The sequence below is a fragment of the Callionymus lyra genome, chromosome 1, assembly GCF_982586985.1.
Source record: "Callionymus lyra chromosome 1, fCalLyr1.hap1.1, whole genome shotgun sequence".
Classification (NCBI taxonomy): Eukaryota; Metazoa; Chordata; class Actinopteri; order Syngnathiformes; family Callionymidae; genus Callionymus; species Callionymus lyra.
This window is the reverse complement of record NC_141818.1, coordinates 54,966,943-54,974,637: the sequence shown is the minus strand read 5'-3', so window position 1 is coordinate 54,974,637 and position 7,695 is coordinate 54,966,943.

Sequence of the window (7,695 nt, the reverse complement as noted above, 5' to 3'; positions counted from 1 at the left end):
AGATCTGCTCCGAGGATGTGATCCAGGCTTTGATGAGGGAACTTCTGAGGTCAAAGGTTTCAAGATGGCTGCCCTGATGTCTGAACACTCGTCTCCTACTGTTATTAATGTTCATTAGAACTTCTGACGAGAGTTTGAGGGACAACAAAGATCTCCAGACCAGCCTGGAGACCTCATCCCTCCAGCCTGTCCTCCTGAAGATGATGAGCATGATGTAAGTAAGTAAGTAAGTAAGTAATATTTATTTATATAGCGCTTTTCGAGACCAGGGTCACAAAGCGCTTTAACAATCAAAACAATACTCAAAACAGTACATACTTTAAAGATCAAGATAATACTGAGAACAACACAGGAGTTCGAGAAATTCAAGGAAAAGCCTGAACAAATAGAAACGTCTTAAGATGTTTCTTAAAGGAGTCAGTAGATCATCAAGCGCAAAGAGAGAGAAGATTGTTCCAAAGCTTAGGAGCAACAGCCTGAAAAGATTTCTCTCCTCTGGTCCTGAGCCGTGTGCGTGGAACCATAAGTAGATTCTGATCCACAGACCTCAGAGCCCGAGCTGGGGTGTAAGGCTGGATCAGATCAGTGATGTAATGAGGAGCCTGACCATGAATAGATCTGAAAGTAAGAACCAGAATTTTAAAGTTGATCCTGAAAGAAACTGGAAGCCAGTGAAGAGTTTTAAGGATCGGAGAAATGTGAGTTCTTCTACTAGAGCGGCTCAGAGTTCTGAATCAACTGCAGACGAGACGATCCTTCTTGTTAAGACATGAAAACAAACTGTTACAATAGTCCAGACGAGAAGAAACAAACGCATTGTTACAAGCTCCAGATCATGTTGTGACAACATTTTCCTAAGTTTAGAGATTTTTCTCAGTTGAAGGAAACAGTTTCTGGTCAGTTTTCTTCAGTGTTGAACAAGAGACATGTCTTTATCAAATACAACACCCAGGTTTCTCAGGCTCAGTTTGACAGACTGACCTAAGTCACTCAAGTACTGACTCAACCCTGGAATCTTATCATCAGGAACAATCACCAGAGTTTCAGTTTTGTCCACATTAAGCTGTAAAGTGTTTTCACTCATTGTTTGATTTCTAGCAACAATTGACTAAGTTCACCCTCTGGGGCTCAGTTGGATCAACAGAGCAGTAGAGCTGGATGTCATCAGCAAAAATGTGATAAGAAACATCTGGAAATCTCTGAATGATTTTACCGAGGGGAATCAAGTACAGCAAAAACAATAAAGGACCCAGAACAGAACCTTGAGGGACTCCACACAACAGATCTGCCGATTCAGACCTCATTTGATTGGCAGATACACTAATACTGCGCCCAGAAAGGTAAGATGAGAACCATTCTAACACAGACCCAGACAGTCTTCATCCCTCAGTCTTCTCAGCAGGATCTGGTTCAACTGTGTCAAAGGCTGACGACAGATCCAAGAGAACCAGAACAGTGAATTAACCCGAGTCAGCCGATATCATGATGTCACTGGACACTTTCAATAAAGCTGTCTCCGTAGAGTGATGTTTACGGAAGCCAGACTGAAACTTCTCATGGATGTCGCTCTGATCCAGGAACAAAGACAGCTGCTCAGACACCACCTTCTCCAAGATCTTGGACAAGAAAGGGAGCTTAGAAATAGGCCTGAAATGACTGAGGTCAGTTGGGTCTAAGCCTGGTTTTTTGAGCAGAGGCTCCACAATGGCATGTTTAAATGCATTGGGAAAAACCCCTGTGGAAAGGGAGAGGTTCACCATATTGGTAACCCAGGGGTCAATTACATCAAATACTTTGATAAAAAGCCTACAAGGAAGGACGTCATCTGAGCAAGAGGAGGGTTTCATCTTGTTCACTAGTGCTGAAATATCACCCAAAGATACAGCAGTGAAGGATGACCAAGAGGAGGAGAGGGGCTCAGAGACAGCAGGGGTTCCAAACAAAGGGGGAGAGATTTTCTCTTTGATCAATTTAATTTTGTCAATGAAAAATCTCAACAATGCATTGCTGTCAGCTTCACAGAAGACCGGCGTGATTTGAGGAGCAGGAGACACGAGAGAATTAATCGTGTCAAACAAAACTTTGGGGTTTTTCCTATTTGCTGCTACCAGTTTTCTGATGTAATCAGATCTAGCAGTTTCTACCATCTCATTGTAAGAAGTCAACAGATCCCTGAGGTGAATTCTGTGCACCTCAAGTTTAGTAGACTTCCAGAGACACTCAGTCTTTCGACAAAGTCTCTTCAGACTCAGGAGATCTTCATTTGTCCAAGGGCACCGTTTTTTCTGAATTTTCAAGTTCGATTTAACAGGTTTGATCCAGTATTTCAACACAATGATCAGTGAAACAGTGAATCAAACACGTTCAGTCATCAAAGGAAAGACGGTCAAACATAGCAGAAAAACTGTCTGCAGTATCGGCTGAGATGACACGCCTCTGAGACCTAACTTTCAAAGGCTTAGGTTCAGGGATGAAGTCCAGGTTAAACAAGACAAGAGAATGATCACTCAGATGGACATCATGTACAGATACATTAGAAATGTTCAGGCCAAGAGTAAGAACTAAGTCTAAAATGTGGCCTTTTTGATGAGTTGGTTCAGAAACATGTTGCTCAAAATTAAAGGCTTCTGTTAAAGTTAAAAGTTCTTTAGCAGAACAAGATGTGACGTCATCAACATGAAGATTAAAGTCTCCAAGAATAAGGACAGATTCCATCTGAATAATGGAAGATAAGAAGTCACTGAAGTCTTTCAAGAACATCGCCGCAGGACCAGGCGGACGGTAGATTGACACACAATAGAAAGGTCTTGTAGAACCAACCAAGATCATCTGAGACTCAAAAGAAGTGAATTCCTGTGTCTGAATCACTTTGCAAGAACAACTCTCCCTAAAAACAGTAGCAAGACCTCCTCCACGACCAGAGAGGCGAGGCTTCCCCAGGACAGCGCTCCCTACTGGACAGAGTTCGTTCAGATGAATAAACTCTTCCTCTCTCTGCCAAGTCTCAGAAAGACTTCTGAGACTTAACCTCAGTTTAACTTCCAGCGACGATGAGGGAAAACGTTTTGACGGCTTCATGTTTTCATTGAACGAACAGATAATAAAGATCCTGAGATGTTGGTCCTCAGGCCACCATGGACTCTGATAGTAACTCAAGCCTAGTTCAGACCGAGATGGGCTTTGAGTGGCAGCAGAGACCCAGGAGGAGGGACCTTCACACTCACCTCCTGCAGGTGTTTCTCACCCAGAGCTGGACTGAGGTGGACTCTGGTCAACATCTCTTCAGGGGCTTCAGTCATTTGGTCTGTACTGCTCCAGAAAGTCTGCCCGAGACATGATGTTCAAGGTCTTGTCTAAAGAGGAGCCTGAACTGAAGGTCATGCACTGTTCTAGGTGTTGGACGTTCTTCACATTGAACATCTTCTTCTTCTCATCTTCTTCTCATCTTCTTCTAATCTTCTTCTCATCTTCTTCTCATCTTCTTCTCATCTTCATCTTCTAATGTCTTTCTTCTTCTCATGTTCTTCTTCTCATGTTTTTCTGCTTCTCATGTTCTTCTTCTTCTCATGTTCTTCTTCTTCTCACATTCTTCTTCTCATGTTCTTCTTATTCTGACATTCTTCTTCTCATTTTTTTCTGCTTCTCACGTTTTTCTTCTCATGTCGTTCTTCTTCTCATGTTCTTCTTCTCATATTCTTCTTCTTCCCATGTTGTTCTTCTTCTCATAGTCTTCTTCTTCCCATGTTCTTCTTCTTCTCATGTTCTTCTTCTTCTCATGTTCTTCTTCTTCCCATGTTCTTCTTCTTTCCATGTTCTTCTTCTTCTCATGTTCTTCTTCTTCCCATGTTCTTCTTCTTCTCATGTTCTTCTTCTTATCATGTTCTTCTTCTTCTCATGTTCTTCTTCTTCTCATGTTCTTCTTCTTCCCATGTTCTTCTTCTTCTCATGTTCTTCTTCTTCCCATGTTCTTCTTCTTCTCATGTTCTTCTTCTTCTCATGTTCTTCTTCCCATGTTCTTCTTCTTCCCATGTTCTTCTTCTTCTCATGTTCTTCTTCTTCCCATGTTCTTCTTCTTCTCATGTTCTTCTTCTTGTCATGTTCTTCTTCTCATATTCTTCTTCTTCCCATGTTGTTCTTCTTGTCATGTTGTTCTTCTTCTCATATTCTTCTTCTTCCCATCTTGTTCTTCTTGTCATGTTCTTCTTCTTCCCATGTTCTTCTTCTTCTCATGTTCTTCTTCTTCTCATGTTCTTCTTCTTCCCATGTTCTTCTTCTTCTCATGTTCTTCTTCTTCTCGTGTTCTTCTTCCCATGTTCTTCTTCTTCTCATGTTCTTCTTCTTCCCATGTTCTTCTTCTTCTCATGTTCTTCTTCTTCCCATGTTCTTCTTCTTCTCATGTTCTTCTTCTTCTCATGTTCTTCTTCTTCTCATGTTCTTCTTCTTCTCATGTTCTTCCTCTCATGTTGATCTTCAGAACCCATGGACACAGACATGCAGGCAGAGATTCGTCTGGCGATGGGTTTGGAACCTCAGACGGTTCCGTGTGAAGCGTCGGCTGCTAAACTGCTGCAGCTTCTTCTGGAAACACTTTTTCTTCAGGAGCTTCGCTCGACTTCTTTGACCTTCAATGAAAACATCTCAAGTGATGAAGTCGTCTCGTGTGTTCAATAAACTATTTGATGAGCTGTCAGTCAAATTCAGCGACCAATCACATCTTAACATCTACTGAGGTTCTTGTTGTGTTCGTGGACTTGTTTCTGTCACACTTTGATGATCATCACTTCCTTCCTCCTGGAGATCCATCTAAGGTAAGGTAAGGTAAGGTAAGGTAAGGTAAGGTAAGGTAAGGTAAGGTAAGGTAAGGTAAGGTAAAACTTTATAGTTAAATAGTTTTTTTTACAATAGCCACAGAAAATACAGCAATTTTTCATGAAAAATAAATAATAAATAATATCTGGAGAAGATCTTTGATCTGAAGTCCAGGGACTTGTTGTTGACAACATGACGACAACATGACGACAACATGACGACAACATGACGACAAAATGAAGACAACATGACGACAACATGACGACAAAATGAAGACAACATGACGACAACATGACGACAACATGACGACAACATGACGACAACATGACGACAACATGACGACAAAATGAAGACAAGATGACGACAAAATGAAGACAACATGACGACAACATGACGACAACATGAAGACAACATGACGACAAAATTAAGACAACATGACAACATGACGACATGACGACAACATGAAGACAACATGACAACAAAATTAAGACAACATGACGACAAAATGAAGACAAAATGAAGACAACATGACGACAACATGACGACATGACGACAACATGAAGACAACATGACAACAAAATTAAGACAACATGACGACAAAATGAAGACAAAATGAAGACAACATGACGACAACATGACGACAACATGACGACAACATGAAGACAACATGACGACAACATGACGACAAAATGAAGACAACATGACGACAACATGACGACAACATGACGACAACATGACGACAACATGACGACAAAATGAAGACAACATGACGAAAAAATTAAGGCAACATGACGACAAAATGAAGACAACATGACGACCACATGACGACAAAATGACGACAACATGACGACAAAATGAAGACAACATGACGAAAAAATTAAGGCAACATGACGACAAAATGAAGACAACATGACGACCACATGACGACAAAATGAAGACAACATGACGACAAAATGAAGACAACATGACGACAACATGACGACAAAATGAAGACAACATGACGACAAAATGAAGACAACATGACGACAAAATGAAGACAACATGACGACAACATGACGACAACATGACGACAACATGAAGACAACATGACAACAGAATTAAGACAACATGACGACAAAATGAAGACAAAATGAAGACAACATGACGACAACATGACGACAAAATGAAGACAACATGACGACAACATGACGACAACATGACGACAACATGACGACAACATGACGACAAAAATGAAGACAACATGACGACAAAATGAAGACAACATGACGACAACATGACGACAAAATGAAGACAACATGACGACAAAATGAAGACAACATGACGACAAAATGAAGACAACATGACGACAACATGACGACAACATGAAGACAACATGAAGACAACATGACAACAGAATTAAGACAACATGACGACAAAATGAAGACAAAATGAAGACAACATGACGACAACATGACGACAAAATGAAGACAACATGACGACAACATGACGACAACATGACGACAACATGACGACAACATGACGACAAAATGAAGACAACATGACGACAAAATGAAGACAACATGACGACAACATGACGAAAAAATTAAGGCAAAATGACGACAAAATGAAGACAACATGACGACCACATGACGACAAAATGAAGACAACATGACGACAAAATGAAGACAACATGACGACAACATGACGACAAAATGAAGACAACATGACGACAAAATGAAGACAACATGACGACAAAATGAAGACAACATGATGACAACATGACGACAAAATTAAGGCAACATGACGACAAAATGAAGACAACATGACGACAACATGACGACAAAATGAAGACAACATGACGACAAAATGAAGACAACATGAAGACAACATGACGACAACATGACGACAAAATGAAGACAACATGACGACAAAATGAAGACAAAATGAAGACAACATGACGACAAAATGAAGACAACATGAAGACAACATGACGACAACATGACGACAAAATGAAGACAACATGACGACAAAATGAAGACAAAATGAAGACAACATGACGACAAAATGAAGACAACATGACGACAAAATGAAGACAACATGACGTCAACATGGCAAAAAATGACGACAACATGACGACAAAATGACAACAACATGACGACAAAATGAAGACAACATGACGACAACATGACGACAAAATGAAGACAACATGACGACAAAATGAAGACAACATGACGACAAAATGAAGACAACATGACGACAACATGACGACAACATGACGACAAAATGAAGACAACATGACGACAAAATGAAGACAACATGACGACAAAATGAAGACAACATGACGACAAAATGAAGACAACATGACGACAACATGACGAAAAAATTAAGGCAACATGACGACAAAATGACGACAAAATGAAGACAACATGACGACCACATGACAACAAAATGAAGACAACATGACGACAAAATGAAGACAACATGACGACAACATGACGACAAAATGAAGACAACATGACGACAAAATGAAAACAACATGACGACAAAATGAAGACAACATGACGACAACATGACGACAAAATTAAGGCAACATGACGACAAAATGAAGACAACATGACGACAACATGACGACAAAATGAAGACAACATGACGACAAAATGAAGACAACATGAAGACAACATGACGACAACATGACGACAAAATGAAGACAACATGACGACAAAATGAAGACAAAATGAAGACAACATGACGACAAAATGAAGACAACATGAAGACAACATGACGACAACATGACGACAAAATGAAGACAACATGACGACAAAATGAAGACAAAATGAAGACAACATGACGACAAAATGAAGACAACATGACGACAAAATGAAGACAACATGACGTCAACATGGCAAA